Source organism: Macrotis lagotis, chromosome 6 (assembly GCF_037893015.1).
Source record: "Macrotis lagotis isolate mMagLag1 chromosome 6, bilby.v1.9.chrom.fasta, whole genome shotgun sequence".
NCBI lineage: Eukaryota > Metazoa > Chordata > Mammalia > Peramelemorphia > Peramelidae > Macrotis > Macrotis lagotis.
In genome coordinates, this window is record NC_133663.1 from 6,614,915 (window position 1) to 6,627,776 (window position 12,862).

A 12,862-nucleotide genomic window follows, 5' to 3' on the forward strand; every position below is an offset into this window, starting at 1 on the left:
GAGTTCAAATCCGGCCTCAGACACGTCGTAATTACCTGACTGGGTGGCCCTGGGCAAGCCACTTAACCCCATGGCCTTGCAAAAACTGGAAAAAAAATGTTTAGAAATCTAAAAAATGAACAAATGCAAACAAAGGCCTGGGCAGCAGGGCCCTATTGGGGTGAGAAGGGAGTGACCTGCTTAACTGGGCACCGGGGTGAAGGAAGCCGGCCAAGGTGCTCAGTAGCTGGGTGTCTGGATGGAGGAGGGATGTGAATGTGTGTGTATGGGAGAGGGAGGCAGGGAGGCAGGGAGGGTGGCAGGGAGGCAGGGAGGGTGGCAGGGAGGCAGGGAGGGTGGCAGGGAGGGAGGCAGGGAGGCAGGGAGGGTGGCAGGGAGGGAGGCAGGGAGGGAGGCAGGGAGGGTGGCAGGGAGGGAGGCAGGGAGGGAGGCAGGGAGGCAGGCAGGGTGGCAGGGAGGGAGGCAGGGAGGGTGGCAGGGAGGGAGGCAGGGAGGGAGGCAGGGAGGCAGGGAGGGTGGCAGGGAGGGAGGCAGGGAGGAAGGCAGGGAGGCAGGGAGGAAGGCAGGGAGGCAGGGAGGGTGGCAGGGAGGGTGGCAGGGAGGGAGGCAGGGAGGGAGGCAGGGAGGGAGGTAGAGAGGCAGGGAGGCAGGGAGGGTGGCAGGGAGGGAGGCAGGGAGGGTGGCAGGGAGGGAGACAGGGAGGGAGGTAGAGAGGCAGGGAGGCAGGGAGGGTGGCAGGGAGGGAGACAGGGAGGGAGGCAGGGAGGAGGGAGGCAGGGAGGGTGGCAGAGAGGCAGGGAGGGTGGCAGGGAGGGAGACAGGGAGGGAGGGAGGGAGGCAGGGAGGGAGACAGGGAGGGTGGCAGGGAGGGAGGCAAGGAGGCAGGGAGGGAGGCAGGGAGGGAGGCAGGGAGGGTGGAGGGAGGGAGGCAGGGAGGGAGGCAGGGAGGCAGGGAGGGAGGGTGGCAGGGAGGGAGGCAGGGAGGGTGGCAGGGAGGGAGACAGGGAGGGAGGGAGGGAGGCAGGGAGGGAGACAGGGAGGGTGGCAGGGAGGGAGTCAGGGAGGGAGGCAGGGAGGCAGGGAGGAAGGCAGGGAGGGAGGCAGGGAGGGTGGCAGAGAGGCAGGGAGGGAGGGAGGGAGGCAGGGAGGCAGGGAGGGTGGCAGGGAGGGAGGCAGGGAGGCAGGGAGGGAGGGTGGCAGGGAGGGAGACAGGGAGGGAGACAGGGAGGGTGGCAGGGAGGGAGACAGGGAGGGTGGCAGGGAGGGAGGCAAGGAGGCAGGGAGGGAGGCAGGGAGGGAGACAGGGAGGCAGGGAGGGTGGCAGGGAGGGTGGCAGGGAGGGAGGCAGGGAGGGAGGCAGGGAGACAGGGAGGAAGGGACGACTGATCCTTGGGACCCATAGGAAGTGAACTGCAGCATATGGACTGAGGATGTTCTTTCTAGCTTGAGGAGCTAATGAGGAAGGCAAGAGCCTGGCACCTGGTGCCCTTCTTGAACTCTGTCTTCCCCCTTAGGAAAAAGAAGCAAGAACTCAGAGACTTGCCTTGGGCCTAGCTTTGACCCTGACTCTCTGAGCCATTGATCCACTGGAGAGCACAAAAAGCAGAGGGGGCAAGCTCTGTGGGGCATGGACTTTCCCCAATTCTAAAGGTCAGAGGAGAGGGAAGAGGGGGCACAAAGGGAAAGGGGGGAGGGAAAATAACAGGGAGAAGGAAAAAGGGGAGGGAGAGAAAGTAAAAGGAGAGGGAGACAAAAAGGAGGGGAAAGAAATGGGGAAAGGAGAGAAGGGAGGATAGAAAGGAGAAATCAAAAGTGAAGGGGGAAAGGAAGGGGGAACAGGAGAGGGAAAGACAAAGGGGAAGGAGAAAAGAATAGATGGAAGAGGAAGGAGAATGAGGAAGGGGAAGAGCGAAAAGGAAATGGAGAAGGGGTGATGGATAGGTTACCGGCTCTGGGACCCCTTACCATAATGAGCACGGACATGTGGCATTTTAGTCCCCAGAGATCTGACCGCCAATTACTATCGCTCTAACCGTAAGCCAGAGAGGTTAGAGAGATCTTAGCATTGCAGGCCTGAGCCCTGACCACTTCGCTCTCTTATCAGTCACTTGATTTCTACTAACTGTTAGGAAAGTTTACTGAGAACATATTGAGCAATAATGGTTGTTACAAAAGATCCCCCTCACACATTCCACTCACTTGCTCAACCAAGGGCACACTCCCCCTTTGAAAACACAAGGGCCTTGGGGACAGTGGGCTCCAATGGAAGGCACACATCTAGGGACCAAAAGACAGAGGGACGCCACGGGGTTCTAGTCTGGAACACTCTTTCTGACTTAAGATATTGCACTCTGCTGGTTTGCAAGAACGGGTCTTTTTCTAGAATGCATAACTAGTTATCTGTATCCCAAGAGGTCAGAGGCGATCTCAAGATATAGGTCCTCGTTCTCCTGTTGGCCCACAATTCCTCAGTTGGGTGGTACTTACCAACCAAGAAATATTGCTTAAGCACCTACTAGGTACCAACCTCTACTAGGTGATACAAGAAGAGGCTAAAAAAATAATTCCTGCCCTCAAGGAGCTGCCAGTCTAAAAGGGGAATATAACACACACATACCCACAATTAAACACATTCTATACAGGCTAAGTGGGAAATGATGAATAAAAAGAAGACACGAGACACAAGAAGTCTTGGAGAAGGCTTCCAATAAAAGAGGGGATTTTAGTTGATACTTAAGCCAGGGACTGCTGACTGTCTACTGGACTTCTGAAGAGACCTCTGAATCTCTCAGACTCACATGAATACTTAGCTACACCCCCTGCAGAATGAATATCAAAGAAACAGAAAATGCTATGTCCTTCATGACACATGCTGGCTAGGTGGAAGTTAGAGAAGTCACCGGTCCCTCTACCACCCAGAAGAGGTCCCACCCTAATAGCCACCAGCAAGTGGAGAGCCAAGTTATTCCTTTTGCCTACACACTAAGTTCCAACTGAAGATCCCATGAGGCGTTGGTTCTTCAGCATCCACAGGAGAGAGGGGGGAATAGGAACAAAACAAAAGTGAAGGGGAAAAAGGAAGGGGGAATGGGAGAGGGGAAGAGAAAGGGGAAGGCGAAAAGAATAGATGGAAGAGGAAGGAGAAGGAGGAAAGGGAAGAGTGCAAAGGAAATGGAGAAGGGCACATTATGACTGGAAAAAGATTTGCAAAGAGCCATCTTGTGGATTGAATTCAACCAGGGAATTCATGTACATGTCCTAAAGGTTTATACCCTCACGGAAGGGAAAATTTGAGTATGCTCTAAGGACTGATAGAGGGATGGACGGATGGATGGGTGGGTGGATGGACAGATGGATGGATGATAGATAAATGAATAGACATTTAGGTGCATATATAACATATACATCATATGCTTTCCCTTGTCAGTTAGATCAGTTTAGCATTTCTCCTTTACTGGGCCCTTCTATAGTCCTCTCTGATCAATGATACCCAGAGGAATGTTGCTCCAATGTTTTTCTCTTTGGGTTTTATGTCTTGAGGTCCAGGTCTTTTCCTCAGTCTTCACCTCCATCAAGAGAATTTATCAAAAACCATTGAACTGGTGACCCCTTTCGGGCTAACTTCCCCAGAGGGGGTTATAGCACTTTCCCTGTAATAGCAGGATTGTTGATTAGAACTCTGCAGTTGGGTCCCCATATAGCTAAGCTCAGTAACAGAGACAGTCGAAGTACAGGTCTGTCAAAGGAAGCCAGGGCTGGCCCAAAGCTCACTAGAAATCACAGATTCTTCTCTCCTACCTCCCCACCCACCATCCCCTAAAAAGAAGCTTGGAGAAAAGGTCAGTATTTTCACAAAGGCTTGGGGGAAGGATAATACATGTACAGCAGGAAATCCAGAGAGAATCTCCAGTGTGAAGGATGTGCTCCCTGGGCAGGTTTAACCTAGTCTGGCAAACCAATGCAAACACTGGCCTATGACCAGCTCTCAAAGATTGATCTAAGGGGCAGCAGGAAAAGCCCTGGGCTTGAGGGTTGGAATCCTGGCTCTTCTCTTGATTCTTTCAGTTTTTTTCTGCTTTTATCCCCAGCACCTGGGGATGAGTGCCTTGAATATAATAGCTTCTTAATAAATCTTGGCTTTATTGTATAAGATTCAATATTCTCTGGTATGGGATGGATGGTAACATAATAAATAGAGTACTAGTCTCTCTGGATGACCCTGGTCACAGGTTCTCTTTGAGCCACCATTACCTCAGCTATCAAAGATCAGAACATCATCTGTCTCTTGGAGTTGATATGAAGATTACCAGAGATAACATGGAAAGCACATTGGAAACTATAAAAAGCTTTGGAAATGAAATCCATGTCTTTATATGATAAGTAGATGATCTGGACAAACACCAAAACATGGAAATAATATTATCACATAAATCATAGATCTTGGCCTAGAAAGGACTTCAGAAACCATTTAGTTCAAACTACCACCCCCTTTTCACATTGAAATAACTAAGCCCCCAGTGAGTGTGTGTTCCAAGATCACACACACAGTAAGACTCAGAACGAAGACCTCGGGGGCTCTGGTTTGACAGTGAGTACTCAATGATTCCAATGAGATAGGAGCATGGGGAAGTGACTTGTCTAACATCATCCAACCAGTATTCTCAGAGAAGGGACTTGAACCCAGATCTTGCTGCCTTCAAGGTCAGCTCACTAGTCATGCCTCTACGCAGCTTGGAAGGATTCCGATATATAGAGCTCAAGAGTAAAGGCACATAAGGGGGAGTGGTGAGGCATCCAAGTTGATGAGAGCCCAGAGCAGGCAGGAAGGAGGAGTGTGAGATACGAATAGAGGAAACAGTGGCCACATGTATTGTATCCTTAATATCCCCCAAAGGGGTCTGTAGGTATTGAGGGTCACCAAAGTGGGTGACTCTGGAGCAAAGAAATTTTGTGCCTAGACCTCTGGAGATCAAATCTAACTTGGGCGATTTTACTGAGGAGTGAAGAGAGGAAAGAATGGAGTGGAAGAGGGAATAAAGAGGAGGAAGAATTCAGAGGACCCACATTAGTGTTATGATATTCCAGTCCATCCAGATCGAGAAGATGGAAATGAGAGAAAGGATAAAATGCAGCATGTGGAGTAGAGAAAAATACAAGAAAAAAGGAGGGGAAAGAAAATAAGACAGAGACTTCAGCTCGTTTGGTTCTCTTTTTTCATTTTTTTTTTTTGCAAGGGGAACAGCTAGGTAATTATTTAGTATCTGAGGTTGGATTTGAACTCAGGTCCTCCTGACTCCAGGGTGGGTACTCTATCCACTGCACCACCTAGCTGCTCCAACTCATTTGGTTCTGCCTCCATCTCTCATCACTCCTTCTCCAAATGAGAAAGCAAGAGAGTCAGAAGAGTCAAATTCTCATCCTTGTCTTTGAATTGAAGCCTCATTCTCTTTCCTTTCCATCACCCATTTGCTAATAGTGACTTGGACTTGAGGCATGGAGACTTTGAGGCAATGGAGGTCTCTTTACAGCACCCTCAGTGTTCAGGGAGTGGGATCCTCTGGGGTGGGAGGTGACAAATGGTATTCATTATGGTTCTCCCCAGGGTTCTTGTGCACTGTCCTCTGGGGTGGGAGGCAGGAGCTATTTAATAGTGCAAAGTCAAGACTTGCAGCAGTGTCGCATAGGAAGGCTTGAAGGACGTTACATTAGAAACTGCAGAGAGAATCTGACATTGGAAGAATGAAATTACCTGAGTTGGAGTTGGGCCAAGGCCCCAAGACTTAATATCTCTCAGCTCAAGAGTTAGACCCAGGTCCTTGAAAAGCCCCTTCCCGGACAGAGACCTTAATTTTATTGTTCCTGTAACATTCTTGTGGCAACATTTTTTGATTTTTTTCTTTTCTGATGGGTACACAACTTCTCTTTCCAATTCTGTCTCCGACATAACTGATAGTTATCATGGACTCCCAAGACATATTCAGAATTTTCAAATGCCATCTTTTTTTTTTTTGAGTGGCATACTTCTGGGAGCTATAATTCATTCATTCAATCAGTCAATAACCAATTATTCATCACTAATCACATTGCAGGGACCATCAAAGGCAATGAGATACAAAGTCAATGATGTTCTCAAGGATCTTAAATGTTTACCTGTGCTAACCTATGTTGATTCATTGAGCCACTTGGTGCATCCTATTAAGAGATGTCTTGCCAATAAGAGTACAAATGAACTTGGCTCAAAGGAAGCATCTTGGAGGAAGGAGATCACCAAAGCCTGATTCTGTCCTAGTTCTAAGCCATGCCCTGTAGAAAGCATCAATCTAAACTAAAAACATTGCTAGTGGCTTTGTTGAGGCAATGAGGGGATGCAGCGGATTAAATTCCTGGACAGTCAGGAATCTGGATTCAAATCTAGATCCTGAGCAAGTTAAGTCCCTGGACTCCATGTCTTCCTCAATTTCCTCATCTGTAAAATGGAGATAATAACACCTACTTCTGGATTATTGTGAGACTCAAATGAGATCATATTTAAAAATGCTTTGAAAAACCTTAAAGTGTCTAGATAAATGGTAGCTATTATTCAGTGAAAGTTAATCCCAAGTGGGAATGGACATGAGTCCAAGTTGCTGACTTTACTTGCTCTTTGGATAGACTTAGTAGGCTGAGAAGGGGCAGCTAGGTGGTTCATGGGATAGAGCTCCAGACCTAGGGTCAGGAAGACCTGAATTTAAGTACAGTCTTATATACTTGGCACATACTTAGCTGTGTGACCTTGGGCAAGTCATTTGTCCTGACTACCTCACACCCAGTGTCATCTCCAGTTGTCCTGATTCATATCTGACCACTGAATCCCCCCACTCAAATCCAATTCATGTGCTTGTCATGGCATCACCTCCTTGATGTCGTGGTCTTCTTAGAGAAGGAAGGACAAACAATATGACTTAGAAGGTAAATCAAATCAAAAAACACTTTTTTATATGTTTATTGTGCGCCAGACATTGATTCAAGTGCTGAGAGTACCAATACAAGTAAAAAAAAGGGAGTCCCTGCCTTCCAATAGCTTCCTCTTTAATGATGATAAGATAATACAAATGATCATATTATTATGATTATATTAGGTAACATCTATGTAACAGCTCTAGGTGCAGGGCACTGTGGGAAGCACTTCACACAATTTATCTCTTTTTATCTTCACAACATTCCAGGGAGGAGACTGCTAATAATGTTCCCATTTTAGAGATGAAGAAACTGAGGCAGATGGAGGTTAAGAGACTTGCCCCAGGTCTCAGAGCTAGCCCCGAGTGCTGTTATGAGGAAAAGCAATATATTAAAAGTCAACTGAAGAATAGTAGAGGGAGCAGAGGGGTGAAGGGAGGGTGGAAGTATCCAAAAAGCCAGGAGCAGGACTGGGAAGGGAATAAGAGATGATGAGTGTGGCACATCTTCAGGGTGAAGGATTCAGAGAAAGTCACCATTGAAGGACACGTCCTAGAAGACAGAAATGTTCTAGAGTGTGAAGGCTACTGAGGCATGGAGAAGTCCAAGGGTCATGCTCACTAATGAAGTGAAGAAGTGAGCATGGACCTGGCGAGTGAGTGTGTGTGTGTGTCTTTGGGAGGATGGAAAAGGAGTTATTCTTTAAAGAACAAGATTACTAAGACAATAAGGAAACTACATATAGAATATGTGTGTATGTGATTATTATATATACTTATATATTTGTATCTATATAAATAATACATGTAAAATATATTTGTCCTTATACTCTCTTATGTACATATGCTCTATCAGCTGTTCAGCTATGATCATGATTATTTATTTTATTCCTAATGCTTCTATCTCTTGCTCCAAGAAATTAGTATTTCTTTTGTGTTTAATTTTCTAAGTGTGTGTTATTCTATTACTCCCTCCAAGTTCACAAATGAACTCTACCAAACATTTAAAGAACAAATAATTCTAAAACTAAATAAACTACATGGAAAAAATAGGGGGAAAAAGGAGTCCAACCAAATTCCTTTGATGAAGTATATATGGCTATTTTACTGAAAACAGGAAGATCAAAAGCAGAGGAAAATACTTTAGATCAAAATTGTTGCAACAGATTTAAATGGCATAGTAATAATGAAGTTATAACAATATATTTCAAAGATCATACACTATGACCAGAAATTCATGGCTGGTTCAATATTAGGAAAACTATCAAGACAATTGATCATATAATAACAAAACAAACAAAAATCAAATGATTATATCCCTAGATTCAGAAAAAGTTCATTCCTATTTTTAAAAACCCTAGAAAGCATGGGAATAAATGGAGATTTCCTTGAAATGAAAAAAGAAGTATCAACCTAAAACCATCAGCAAGCATTATATGAAACAGTGATTAGCTAGGAGATTTCCCAATAAGATCAGGGGTGAAATAAAGATACAAATTATCACCACTATTATTAAATATTGTACTAGAAATTTTAACCATAGCAATGAGAAGAAAAGGAAATTAAAGTTTTTAGAACAAGCAATGAAGAAATAAAACTATTACTCTACAATTCATATGGTGGTATACCCAAGAAATCCCAGAGACTCAACTAAAAAAAACTTGTTGAAATAATTAACAACTTTAACATAGTTGCAGAATATAAAATAAACCTGCATAATCAACATTTCTATATATAATCAATAAAATCCAGCAGCAAGAGCTAGAAAGAGAAATTTCATTTAAGGTAATGGCAGGAAATATACCATATTTAGAAGTCTACCTAACAAGACAAATCCAGGAACTATATGAACACAATTACATAAACACACAGATACACACACACACACACACACACACACACACACACACACACACACAAACACAGATAAACACAAAAAACCATTCACACAAAGTCAAATCTAAATAGTTGGAAAAATGCTAATTGTTCATGGATAGACTGAGACAATATAATAAAAATGACAATTCTATCTAAATTTATTTATTCAATACCCCATCAATCAAACTTATTTTATAGAGTTAGGAAAAAATAATGACAAAATAAATCTAGAAGAACAAAACACCAAAAATATCAAAGGAATTCATTTTAAAAATATAGAGAGAAAGGTGACCTAGCTGTATAGAATCTTAAACTGTATTACAAAGCAGTAATCATTAAGATAATCTGATATTGGTTGAGGAAAACAGTAGTAGTTCAGTCGGAAAGATTAGGCACATGCCACACTTTAGTAAAGGATCATAGCAAACTAGTGTTTAATAAACCCAAAGATCTAAGAATTCACCATTTGACAAAAACTGGAAAAACTGGAAAGCCATTTGGCAGAAAAAAATATGTAGACCAACAGCTCACTTAGTATAACAAAATAAAGTCAAAATGTGAACAAGATTTCGAAATAAAAGGCGATACCATAAGCAAATTCCAGGGGCATAGAATAATTTACCACTCGGATTTATGGATAAGGGAAGAATTTATGAATGAACAAGAGACAAAGAGCATTGAATAATTTAGATTATTTTAAGTTTAATTTAAAAGGTTTTTATTTTTCCATAAATAAAATAAAATCAGCCAAGATTGAGGAAAGCATAAAACTCAGAAGCTTTTTTTTTTGAAATAGCAAGGTTTGTTTTTTTTTTAGTATTTCTAATATTGGTTTTCTTTTTTCAAATTAGAGAACTGAGTTTAATTTGTAAGAGTACAAGTAATTCTTCAGTTGATAAATTGTTAAAGAATATAAATATACGCAATTTTTCAGATGAAGTCAAATCAATCTATAGTCCTATGAAAAAGGTTCTAGATCACTATTGTTAGAGAAATGCAAATTGAAACATCTCTGAGATACCACCTCATATCTATCAGATTAGGAGAGAAAAAGAAAATGATCAATGTTGAAAGGGGACATGGGAAAACTGGGATACAAATGCATTGTTGGTGAAGTTGTGAACTCATCCAATCATTCTGGAGAGCAATTTGGAACTGTATTTCAAAAGACTATAAAATTGTGAAAACCTTTTGACCTAGCAATACCATTAGTAGTGTGTATCTCAAAGAGGAAATGTGAGAGAGAAATCTTCCCATCTTATCTGATTCATGTCCGTGATATAGTCAGTCAAAACCTTTAGGATAATGAGTGTCACCCTGTGTGTTAGCTACTCCACCTCACCCTTCTTGGTGTCATCTCTTCTTTTAGCCAAGTCCATTCTAAAAATGCTAGACAGTATCAGGCCAACAATACTGCTGTGGACCTAACCAACAACATGTTATCATTAATTATTAACAGCTATATTATTGGAACTCAGTCATCCACCAGCTCTGAGTCCATCCACATATTCTACTTTAATCCTCATCTCATCATCTTCTCTACAAAAATAGCATGAGATATTTTATCAAAAGTTTTGCTAAAATCTATGGTAACTTGATTCAGAGCATCCTCTTTAGTAATCCTATCAAAAGAGGAAATGAGGTCAAATAGCCATGACCTGATATGGTTGAAGCCAGGCTGAGTGCTTTGAAGTTAAACTTTGTATTTTGACTTATTTTCCAACTACCTATTTCTAGAATTTCTACAGAGTCAAACTCCATAAACTGTTATGGACTCTTTCTTTTTTACATTTTTTTAAAAATGTGAATGGTATCGGCCCTTTTCCTAGCTTTCAGTATGTCTATAGAACATTTCCTATGATCTTCCTGTTATCATGGATAGTGGCTCAGCAGTCTCAGCAATCCAAGGATACTTTTCTTTTAACCCCGTGACTTGGATTCCTTGAGGGCTACTAGGGGCTCTCTTATTATCTCCTTACTTATCTTGGGGAGCAGTATCCAATTTTAGACATTTCTTTTTGACCATTTATTTCCTAAACAAGAGTCATTTTTTTGGTGAAGAAAACAGAAGAAAACTACAATTTGAGGAGCTCTATCTGTTTTCGGTTATCCTCTTCCCAAATTGATGGTACTCTGGTGATTTTCTATCCTTCCCTTCTAATGTTATATACCAAGAACGGAAGGTCCTACAAAATAGTTTGAAAACTGATCTCTGTAAATTCATATGAGTTTTATACATCTCATTTATCTCTCAGTGTCCTAAGATTAGAACACTATGATCACACATTTAAAACTAAATATTGAGTTTCTTATTAACTTTTATTGAAATGTTTATTAATGATTATTAAAATGTTAAGTGAATCGCCAAGTATCATACAAATTATTTTTTAATAAATTATTTTTTTATAAAAAAATCTGCCCCCTAAGAATCCTTATAGAATATATCTGAAACACGAATCATGTTTGCCTGAACACTGAATTGAAGTTCCCAGATGTATAAAAATCAAGGCAAATGGATAGTTTGACACCATGACATGAATAGAGTTGAATACTTGGAGTCAGAGATACCAGTGTTCACTATTTGTGGTCATAGGGAAGTCACATGAACATTCCAGTGAACAGAGCATTGTCTGGAAGGATGAAGCCCTGGGTTCCAATTATACCTTAGACAAATTCTCTTTTTGTTCCATCTAAGAAAATGGTTGAGCTGGATTTGATGGCCTCTAAATTCTCTTCTAGTTCTGTCTATGATCATTTGCCCTCTCTGAGCCTCAGTTTCCCCCAAGAATACTAAGGCCTACCTCATCAGAATGTGCTGTACAAGGAACACTTTGAAAAAAAACATTAAAAAAAGGAAAACCATAATGAAAGTATCTGGAGTGAATACAATATAATGTGTCCTCAGAGAGAAAGAGGAAATACATTTAAAGAAGCATTGAAAGCAAGGATCTCTTTGCACACGACATGTCAAGTCAAGAAATTCTTGAGGAAAGAAAAGAGAGGACATAGGCTTGGTTCTGGGTTCATATTTGTAAAGTGAGGATCAAAATTCTTAGCACATAGTAGATGTGCCCAAAAGTTTATTCCCTTATTGCCCTTCCAGGCTCAGTGATATTCTAAGGCACAAGAACTGAGAGGCATCATCCACTGAGCGGTTTGAATCCCAGAACACCTTGAGTTCCAATCTGGTTTCTAACACTGCCCATGTTATCATGGCACACACTCATCCATCCTTGGTGAGTCTCAGAAAATAATTTTATTGCCTCTCTTGCCAAGCACTAGTGAGGTTCCAGTGAGTCCATGTATATAAGGTGCCTTGCAAATTCTAATTAATTAGACGTTAATGTCAGATATTATGATTTATTAGTGCTATCATTCATGTGGGATTTCATCTGAGGCTATCTTCTGATATCTTTCTCTGACTTCCTTGAACTACTTAAATCACCAATTTTTTCAGTTTATTCTTTTGAGTTCCTGTCTTACTGATCTCATCCAAAACTCTGGGGAGGATAGTGAATAAAACACTGGTCCTAGAATGTGGATAAACTGGGTTCAAGTCTTGAGTCACACCTGGGTAATCTGTCTGACCATGGGCAAGTCACATAGAAACTTTCCTCCTCTAGCAAATGGTATTGGCTAATAGCAATCAAAACCCCATCAGTGAAGACTTATTCAGTAACAGACGTTGGCCAGCATGCCTTTTGGTGTTTCATTCGATTCTTCCTTCAGGCCTGTGAACTAGTTATTATCATCATCCCCATTTTAAAGAGGGATCAACTTCATCGCAGAAAGGATAAGGATCATCTACAAAGAAGTGTGTGAAAGATCTGAATACATTTGGGTGTTCTTGGTTTGCTTGAAGCCAAATCCAGAAGTTTGTGCTACAGAGTGTCCCCTAGAAGAACAAAGGTATGAATAAAATAGTCTTTGTTTTCAAGGAATTGCTGTTGTTTGGGGAGTCAGGGAGACTTGCATTCATATCTTGATGGGAAAGTACTTTCTCTCTTTCTCTCTCTCTCCTTCTGTCTCTTGCTCACCATGGAATTGTT

The 12,862-nt window shown here is 42.3% G+C and overlaps 1 protein-coding gene across 1 annotated transcript in view; it reads right to left on the reverse strand.

Annotated features, from left to right (window-relative positions):
• IL1RAP (interleukin 1 receptor accessory protein) overlaps nucleotides 1-1,984 on the reverse strand; it is a 142,949-nt gene extending 140,965 nt beyond the window's left edge. Inside the window, exon 1 of the mRNA XM_074190640.1 lies at nucleotides 1,966-1,984. The gene's annotated coding sequence lies outside the window, so the exon portion shown is untranslated. The remainder of the gene's footprint in view (nucleotides 1-1,965) is intronic.
• Between the last annotated feature and the right edge of the window lie 10,878 nt (nucleotides 1,985-12,862).